The following is a 9544-nucleotide window of genomic DNA, read 5'->3' on the forward strand; positions in this document are numbered from 1 at the left end:
ACTCCTGAGATAATAGATAAAGGAGACTCATCTGGTGTGTTGTCCATGATACCACCAAAAATATTGATGATCCAAGATGTTAGACCTTGATATATAGAAAATATTAGAGAAGTAGGAGATATGGAGATAAGAGATTCCTACATAAAACTATGTGATAATAGAGTCTTGAGGGAAGAATATAAAATAGTTGAACAAAAAGGGTTAAACCATGCCATAGATTTTCCCCAAGTGTTTAAGACTGAATGGATTCAAATTTTTCTAAGCTACATACATGATAACTATATTTGGTTGGAAGGTAGACCAATCAAGATCACTAAGAGGATTGTTAACCAAGTATCAGGGTATCCTACCCTTGATTTACCTAAGAGCATGTCAAGTGATGTGAAGGAAACTATTGAAAAGAATACATGTGCCATGTGGAACAAAAGAGAGATAATTATAGACACAATTTTAGATCCCCTAATTTCCTTTGTAGTGAGAGTGATTTCTCACAATTTTTTTTTAGCCTAGCCAACTAAACATTTTATCATGTATGACTATTGATTTGGGATTCAAGATAGTAAAGAGAGATCACTCCTATGACCTTGCTGAGTTGCAACTACAAAAATAATAAGAAAACTTGGAGGCCATCAAGAAATATAAAAGTGCATCATGAAAATTTAGTTCTTCACTTGTTTTCATATTCTTTTATGTGCAATACACCTTCCCCACCTTTTGTCAAGTTGCTTGGAAGACCAATAGGCCAATTGCATAATAGATTTCATAATTTATTGAGTAGCTAGGAGATAATTTTGAGTCAATGATGACTAATTATTTAGAGGATTTTAGGAAATCCATGAAATAGAAGTTGAGGATTCCTATATCCCTAGTGGAAATGAATTATGATGATGTTTGTTTCCTATTGGATGTAGACCATAAGAGTCATATGAATAACACCCTTGCCATATCAAATCAATGTAGATAAGGCTTCTGTTGCTATTACAACTCTACTTGCAAAAGATATTGATAAGAGTGCCACCTCATTTGGTAATTATGAGGAAGCCAAATCAAGGATTACAATTGATCTAAAGAAAACTACAATTCTTAGAAAGAAGAAAAAACTAGTCAAAAAGATGAAGGAGAGGTTTGGTGAAGGAAGTGATGAAGAAGAAGAAGATGATGATGAAGAAGAGGAAGAATAAGGCTAGGCCCCACTATAATTAACTCAAGGCCTAGGTGAGGATAAAGTAGAAGAATTAGAAGGTGCCAAGGGAGAACAAGCCAAGGAAGCACCCAAGGATACTAAGGCCAAGAAGAGGAAAGTTAAAGAACAAACTATGGAGAAAATCGAGAAGACTATGAAGAAATCACAATAGAAGCCAACCATACCTATTACTAGGTCAAGCATAGGGGAAACCATAGTTTGGGCTACAAAAATTGTGAGGCATAAAGGCAAGAGGACACTTGACATAGCAAAGTTGAGTGAGCTTGCTAAGAAGACATACAAAATATAGAAAAAGAAGTTAGTGCCTCAACTAGATTCAGATGAGGAGAAGACCGAGTCAAATGAATTGAGTCAATACAAGGTTGTAAGCCACAATCCCTCTTCTCACATAGGTAATTTGTATGAAAATATTGTTAAAATGGAGATTTATTTGGATACACACATGTTGAATTTGATAAGCTGGGGAGTTTAGATAAGAATAAGCTTGAAGAAGCCATATATGAGATGATGAGTACATTTAAATCTACTCTACTAGAGATTGTTGACTCCTTACCTAAGAGTCTATATGAACAAGTTGAGCAAAAGTGGAAATTTAGTTTGACCACTAAAATTAGCCCAAGTTAGGATTGATTTGGACAAGCAGATGATGGCTAAAGGCATGAGAAAAATACTAGGGGAGATTTTCCCCCAGATATAGAGCTTTTAAAATTTTGAGGAATAAGATAGAAGAAGTGGCAACTAAAAGCACATTTCTTTGGAAGGACATTTATGGTCTATCCACCAAGTCCACAATAAAGAAAATAGATGGAGAGATAAAGGAATCTAAGGAAGGTGAGAAAGAAAATGATAAAGTCATAGTCATAGAAGCTGATGTGGAAGGGACTCAAGGAATTATAGAAGAGGTCACAACTAAAGATGAGGAGTAGGATGTACAAGATGTACAAGTGCTGAGTGTAAGTCCACCACATGTAGAATAGGAGAGTTAGCAAAACTTGGTGGTTATTAACAATGATGTTACTGATAATTCAACACATAACATAAATCCTTTGACTAAGGTAGACTTGAAGAAAATTCTTAAAGACTCCACTATAACAACATAACTATGCACACATCCTATATTGGTGAGAGTGGATGAGATTGAGAAAGAAAAACTTGCATCTATAGGGAATAAACCACAAGAAACATAAAATATGCCCCCTAAATCTACAAAAGTGAAAGAGATAGATACACAAGATCTTTAAGGACATCAAAGTGCAAATTTGGTATAGACATTTGCTACACCATCTGCAATGTCCATAATTTTATTTTAGATGAAAGAGGCAAAGGCACAAAACATAAAAACATCATTATTAGCCTAAACAATTCAATTTTTCTAGCATTACTAAATATTGTGAAAGATGGAACAAAAGTAAGAAATAGGTTAGGAAGCAACTCCTATACCTAACACACAATTATAAGGTGAAGCTCAAATGGAGGATAATAGTACTGTAGAGTCAGGGATGGCTACTAAGCTAGAGGAGTAGATATCAATACAAATATTGGTCACATTGCCAATATCTACATCTCCTATTAGTATCCAAACTCTTCAAAGGTTGAGTATATATGAAACCCCACTACATATATCAAGGATGAGCTCTACCACACCACTTAGTGCTGATACTACACCATTTGGTGATGTAAGTCTTGATGAAGTAATTTAATGACATAATTTTAATCTTAATACAATAATTATAGAAGAGATGAGTATACTAAAAGATGCTATATAAAGAAAGAAGAGGCATGAAATTTTGATGAAGGAACACAAGGAAAAATAAATGTTACATGATATCAAGGATATATTCATTGATACTTTCAACCTCTAAGAACCAAATGACAACAAGCCTATCATAGAGCAACTTGTCATCATTGTGGACAAGATCAAAGATGAAGACTTAGACTCAAATGTCAAATTACTTGAATGGTCTGAAAAGAAGTTCCATACAAAGGTATTGGAAAAGATATCAAGTGCTATTGCACTTAGATAGGTTTACTTAGCAACCATAATGGAAAGTGTCAAGATAGTGTTAGAGAATATCTTCTCTCTATACACTATGCTGTGCAATGTGGATAATTTCACACAAGAGACATGTAATAATTTTGACCAATTATAAGGAGATCTATAGAACACAGGTAACACTTTAAAGTTTTATCTTGGTTAAAGTCAAGTGTATTTCTAGAGGCTACTGTCTAGTCAAGGTAGGCTTGTTAAGCTATATGCACAAGATGCTAATATTCAGTCTACCTTGATCAATATCCAATCCATGTTCACTTTGCACATGGAGGTGTTGCATAAGGAAGTAGCTTCAACTCATGATGCAAAGACATTGATGAAGAAAGATTCACATCTTTCAACTCATGATGGATTAGTTGACCTTACTACCTAGCTAGATATTTAGTATCAATCACTAGAGGTAGCTTGCAATAATTGGGATGCAACATTCAAGATAATCATGGAGTTACATAGGCCAATTTTTGGATAAACATACTCTTAGTGTATGACCTAACTGACATAAGTTTCAAAAAAGGGGGAATATAAAATTTTGGGAAATTTTTTTGTCAAGGAAGATATGTACTAAATCTACAGGAGTATGAGAAGTAGATTCAGAGATAGAAATGAAGTATTTACTCAAGGGGAGTAATGGAGTAATAAGATATGACAAATTAGTCATCCATTTTGTTGAATTTTGAAGTTTTGATATTTTTAATATGAGCCAAGTAACGTAGTATATATTGTCCAACTTATGCATAAATAAAAATGTATATGCCATGACAAAGTTTTTTTGCCACTCATGTCAAAGGGGGACATTGTTAATCTCAAATTGGTTTTGAAAAGGTAGTGACAAAATATTTAGTGATTACTTATTAGTATTACAATGCAAGCCAAGTGATTAGAGTGAGCCAAGCAATCAGTGTGAGCCAAGTGATCAAAGCATGTTGTGCATAAGTTTCCAAATAATACATGTTGAGCAATCTACCTAGTTAGTGTTGAGCACTAGTATGTGCCGAGTCACTCATGTGCCAAGAAGACTATACTTCCTAAGTGATTCAGGAGCTGAGTAAATAGTATGTGCCAGGCTATTTAGAAGTCGAGTTACAACATAAAGAGCATAGTAAAGGCCAAGCATGAAAGTCTTTGGATGACGAGTGAATGTTTTTTGGCATAGTTTTTTATAATGGCACAAAATTCTATGTAAACCATTTATGGGCTCACATAATCATATTTTATGATTCTAAGAGATAAGTATGGAGGTATATTAGGAATTCCTATGTAGTACATGTAACAAATCAAATTAAGGGATGAATTAATTAGCAATATGGATCAACCATAGCCATTGATTCTTACCTAACCCATTCCATGTATGTTTATTATGTTTATTTAATAAGGAAAACCGTAAAGAGTTTGTGAGTGTGATATGGAGATGAATGCACAGAGAGCATTTATGGTGGCTATGGAGGTTATGATAGTGTTCTAAATTGTAGAATTAGTTATAGAGAACAAAGGAAAGCATAGATAGGACATAAGAGACATATTTGATCAAAAGGATCAAGGATTTATCATAAAAGAGAAGATCTAACATCTAGCAACATTGTGCTACTAAAGGATCATGGTGTTGAATCATTTTAATAGGTAATACAGAGAAAATCACCTTACGGAGTAGTCTTAATAGAGTTTTGTAAATATCTTAACCGAGTACTTTCTTTATTGTAAGTTTAAATCCTCTAACAAGGTGAGGCCTAATAGTCTTTGTAAGCCTTTAATAGAGTAGACCCCTCACAGGGTAGACCATAATTTATGGTCAAACTCATTGTAACCATAATTGGCTACACTTTATAGCTTTAATAGTGAAGATTTGTGGGTATCATCCCCACCCCATTTTTACCTTCATATTGGAGGGTTTCTGGGTAACCAAATTTATTGTGTCATGTGTTATTTTTTTCATGCTATGGATACAAATGTGTAGTTAGCTATTTTAGTTTATATGCTAAATTATGAGATGGATGAGTGGCGAATGATTTATAGTTAAAGTTTTGAAGTGCTGATTCACCCCCCCTCTTAATGTTTATTTTCTCCTTATTATTTCCAAAATATATATGGCATATTTTTTGTTTCTTTCTTCAATTGAACTCAGTTGAGGGTGTAAAAAATAATACTTACAACTTGTCTCCAAAAATATTTGTGCAAATCCTTTTTCAAGTAGTAGTGTTCTAGTGAAATCAAGTACCATTTTTTTGTGGTGTACTTGGTGGAGAAAACTATTAATTCCATGCTCAATACAATAGTTAGTAACTCATCAAATGTGTACTCACATCCTCTATTAGATTTCAAACATTTTAGCTATTTACCAATTTTCTTTTCTAGTCTATCTTTATACCACTCAAATATTTGAAATACAATAGATTTAATTTCTAGAAACATTATACTCATCATCCTTGAATAATCATAAAAAAATAGAATATAGTAGCTATCCCCATATTAGACCTCTAATTTCATAGGACTACATAAGTTAGTATGAGAGAACTCTAGAATATCATGAGATATGTGAAAATTGTTTAAAAATAAGACTTAGCCATCTTACCAAGCTGACATTGTTAGCACATAATATTATCAAGTTTATGCATATATGGTAAGCCTCTCACTTCCTCTCACTTTCTTCTTTCTACTCACTTTGACCATATTATCAAAGTTCACATGAAAAATTCTCTTATGCCATAACTATATATATTCAACTCTAGAAAATAGGCATGTACTTATAGTAGGATCTAGGTAGGATAAATTATCTTTTGTTTGTTCACCAAATCCAATCAAGTCTCCATTATTATCATAGATTCTCACCTTTCTATTTTGAAATTTAAATCTATGACCTGTATTATTCAGTTGTGCAACACTCAATAGGTTATACTTTAGACCTTGAAACTAATATGCATCATCATATTTTATCTTATTATTTAACATCAATGAGCCTCTACTTTTTATAGGATATGGAACATCATTTCCAAGATTAACAAATCCACCATCATATTCCTCTAACTTATCAAACTTATCAATATCACTAGCTATGTGATGTGAACATCCACTATCGATAATCCATGTATCATTTTTTTATAATATGATAAATAAAGGGTTTTTCATTCTCATACCTTTCCTCATCTAAATCATCTTTAACTACAATACACAACTTCTTCACCTTCATTACTATTATTGAAATATGATTTAGTGTGCTTTCCTTTAGCAATGTAGCATGGCATATTTCCTCTATTTGTGCAATCCTTATTACTTCAAATTTTTTTCTTATTCTTTTCATTTTTGTTCTTTTTAGGACATCTAGATACAAAGTGACCAACTTCATTACATTTGAAATATATCAGGGGCAGTTTGCCTTTCTATTTTCCTCTTCCTCTTGGTAATCGTTCTGCAAGCAATGCTTCTATCTCTTCATCATCTTTCTCATTTGAATCTAAATCACTATCATCCTTACTAAACTTATTTTAACTTCCAATGATTTTGGATTTCTTGAAAGAATTCTCAATCTTAGGACACTATTATCAAGTTTATTTAACTCAAATGAAGTAAATCTACTGACTAGGGCATCAAGAATAAGAACATTACCAAGCATAGCTCTTAATCCTGAATAATATATACTTTAATAACATATATAGGCAATAAGATTTTTAGTAATTTAATTACATTTTCTTCATCAATTCTAAATCCTCCAACATCTCTAATGGAACTAATAAATTCTTTGATTTGGTAATTGTATTGAACAATATTTTCTCCTTCTTTCATCTTCATTTTATCATACTTTCCTCTTAGGCCTTCAACTTTGGCTCTCAATATATTCTGATCTCCACCATGTGAAATTATCAATTTATCCCACATGTCTTTAGTAGTAGCCTAGCCCTTGACACCATCAAATTGAACATCTTTCAAGGAAGAAGCAATCTCTATCATCATATTTTTGTGTTCTTTCTTTTGATTCATTTCATCAATTGTCATAAGAGAGTTTAGTGGTGTGTACTAGTTCTCCAAATAATACAAAGAATGGTATCAATTTTTAATAAATGTATCCTCATTCTAATTTTCCATAAATAAAATTTCTCCTTTTTTAGCTTTATTACCTCTTTTAGATCTTTAAATTAAGTCCCTTTAAACTTTCTCCTTAAAGCATTAAGATTTATACTAAGTGCTAGATAATTGTTCAAGGTGGGGTGAATCAACTATTTTATTTATCCTAAAGATCCATTCAAACACTTTTCACCAACTTAAGCTTATTAATCTATCATACCACTAACTTGGTAATCATATTAGATACTCAACTTAATTCATATACCAAGTATTAAAATAATGTTTTTGTATATACCAAGGTCAAAAAATAAATAGTGAACATGAAATAAACATGCAACACAATAATCATCCACATAATTTTGACATAAGAATTTAACATAGAAACCTTGTTAATGGAAAAAAATCCCAAACTGACAACCCAAACAATTCACTCTTCTAAAATGAGCTCTATTAGGAGCCTACCTTGTTAGAGTTTACAAACACATTGTCAAATGTGACCTTGCTAGAGGATTTTCACCAAGGACCATCTAGACCTCATCACTCCATGAAACATCTATAGAGTGTCCTACTCTAAGTGTTTTACAAAACATTCAACTAAATGCCACCATACAATGGATTTATAGATAAGATTTGTTAGGTCCACTTGCTTAAGAGATTTTGTGCTACAATGATTTGAATGCAATAGAAAAATCATTTGTAAATAGAAACTAAATTTACTTGCTCATATCTTTGTTTTTCTCTTTCAGGATGATCTACTCACTTGGACATCAACTTAGCATTTCTCTTTCTTGATATTTATGATGAAGTTCTTCTTGATTATCCTCTTCTTATTTCTTCTTTTCTTTGTTTGGCCTTGTATTCGATAAGAAATAGTGAACAATGAGTTCATCCCACAAATAGAAAATTTTTGTAGCTCCTCTAGAAGCTTCCATATTTTTCTACTTAATCATAATTGTTGGATATATGTTGAAATCATATTTATTGAATCTAGACACTTGGTTATCATGCCTTAAACTTTGTGCTCTAATTCATCTCATTAAATCTCCTTCATCAGATCCCCTTTGTATTTTACCAGTCATTGATCTTGTAACTAACTTCATAATTATCTTTGAAACTTCTCAAATAATCTTTATTTTTATCAAATGTCAGCCCTAGATTAATTCTTTTCCAAATTTTTCTTTCTTCCTTTATTTAGTTAACACTTCACCTCACTTAGTTAATACTTCAATCGATTATAATTATGATCATTCAGTGAAAATTGTAGTATCTTAGTTAATACTAGGTTTCTTCATTCACCAACCAAACTATATTTATTATACATAATCTCAATACTTAATTAAATCATGTAAAACAATCAAGCCAACATTATATTTTCAGAATCTAACTCTTTCAAGTGCCTATTGAATACTATACACTTGTAAACTCTTACTTCAATATTGTACTATATTCAAATCCTTTTCATCAATCAAATAATATGCTACTCTACTAAATTAGCATAACTTCTAACCAATTAAGGCTTAAAATAAATAACAATATAACAATTGACATGACTCTCTTACATACATTAAAAATATTATCAATTGGGGATAACATGTTCTTCCAAGCCAATGCGAGGAGGCATTTTACTTAGGCCAACATAAATTGAGTTGGTTATTTGTTGTTAGATATGATCCAAGAGGAAGGCCAATAAAGTATAATGTGATAGAATAAAAAATATATCAAAGAAGTAGAAGATAATGTAGATGATAACCATGATTGATAGTTTGTCAATGATGATCTTGACAGAGATGTTCATAAAGAAGAAGAAGATGATGATGTTGCTATTGATGATGATGATGATGATGATGATGATGATGATGATGATGATGATGATTACAATGATGATGGTGGTGGTGGTGGTGGTAGTTGTGGTCACAATGATGACAATAAAGATAATGATGATGATGAGTTAGATGAAGAAGAATATCAATGAACTAATGAAATATAGAGGAATGTGATCAATATTTAATCTATTTAATATTGATTTCTTTATATAAATATTAAAAGGAAATTTAATTAACACTATGATTAGAGGTTGCAATCAATCTTTAATTTATTTAATGTTTTTAAGTATGAAAATTGTTTAGGTTGTCTACTATGTAATTTTTAGCTAACATAAGATACTTATATTATATCTACAGGAACATGACCCCCTTTCCTAAGCATTCCTTATAGTCTCATGATTTGACAGGTATAAG

This window comes from Cupressus sempervirens, chromosome 5 (genome assembly GCF_028749045.1).
Source record: "Cupressus sempervirens isolate cs-2001-9-10 chromosome 5, ASM2874904v1, whole genome shotgun sequence".
Taxonomy (NCBI): domain Eukaryota; kingdom Viridiplantae; phylum Streptophyta; class Pinopsida; order Cupressales; family Cupressaceae; genus Cupressus; species Cupressus sempervirens.